Source organism: Sinocyclocheilus anshuiensis, unplaced genomic scaffold, assembly GCF_001515605.1.
Source record: "Sinocyclocheilus anshuiensis isolate Anshui unplaced genomic scaffold, SAMN03320099.WGS_v1.1 scaffold74, whole genome shotgun sequence".
Classification (NCBI taxonomy): Eukaryota; Metazoa; Chordata; class Actinopteri; order Cypriniformes; family Cyprinidae; genus Sinocyclocheilus; species Sinocyclocheilus anshuiensis.
The window spans coordinates 887271-888412 of record NW_015546044.1 but is presented as its reverse complement, the minus strand read 5'-3'; the positions used below and the strand labels follow the sequence as shown (position 1 = coordinate 888412).

Here is a 1142-nt window from a genome sequence, read left to right as displayed (position 1 = left end):
GATAGATAGATAGATAGATAGATAGATAGATAGATAGATAGATAGATAGATAGATAGATAGATAGATAGATAGATAGATAGATAGATAGATAGATAGATAGATAGATAGATAGATAGATAGATAGATAGATAGATAGATAGATAGATAGATAGATAGATAGATAGATAGATAGATAGATAGATAGATAGATAGATAGATAGATAGATAGATAGATAGATAGATAGATAGATAGATAGATAGATAGATAGATTGTTGTGCGTAGATGATGTAGTGCATATCCGACTGCAGCTACATACCGCATAGTTAGAAGTTATGTAAGATAATTTTACAGATAAATGAGCCAGATCAAATTAGACATCCAAAGTTTAATAAAAGCACCTTGGTACAACGTCAACGTGCATATTAATGACGGGGGTTTTACGCAACAATAAACATAAGCAGTGATTTAGAGGAAACAATTCACCTTCAATTAATTTTATAATCATAATGATTATGCTGACTGAGGTGGTGATAAAGAGCTCCACTTTTGCTTATGATGAACAAAACACATTAGCTGGCAGTTCTGCTTTCCAGAATCACAATGCTATACTTAGGCTGAGCTCCAAGGAGCGTTAAGATGAGATGACGATAAGACTGCACTGCTGTCAAAATTCGAAGGATTTTTTTTTTTTTTTATCTGTGAACACTTTTATAAAGCATTTTCACAGTATGAATGCGAAAATGGACCACTGAGGCCTTCCTTCCATTTCTTGAAGTACACTCTCTCTCACACACAGTTGTGCTAATATCTTTTATTGGGGCCTGAACTTCTGTGCCCTCAGGCTGTAATAAAGCTTTACACCTGCACTGAATGTCTTATTTCCACCCAAACACAGATTAAATGCACCAGAGAGAAAGAAAAAGAGAGCAAACATATAGTCCATTCCTCATTAAAGCTGATGAGTGGATTTTCTTCAGTGTTAAAACATTTTCCTATCACAAATACAACATGTTTAAGTAGACTTCCGAAGAGTGTAAACACTGTGGCTCTTTCAATATTACTCTGTTTGTCTGAGCCAAGAAAGTCTATCCACCTTATTTTTCAACGCGGATGTAAGCCATTTTCTGTGAATGTGCAATACTTCCAGTTCAGTAGCCGCTG

General features: G+C 34.9%; 1 protein-coding gene across 1 annotated transcript in view; it reads right to left on the bottom strand.

Annotated features, from left to right (window-relative positions):
- Nucleotides 1-1142, bottom strand: part of LOC107698989 (disks large-associated protein 3-like) — a 245571-nt gene that overhangs the window by 157188 nt on the left and 87241 nt on the right. The gene's annotated exons all lie outside the window — the stretch shown is intronic.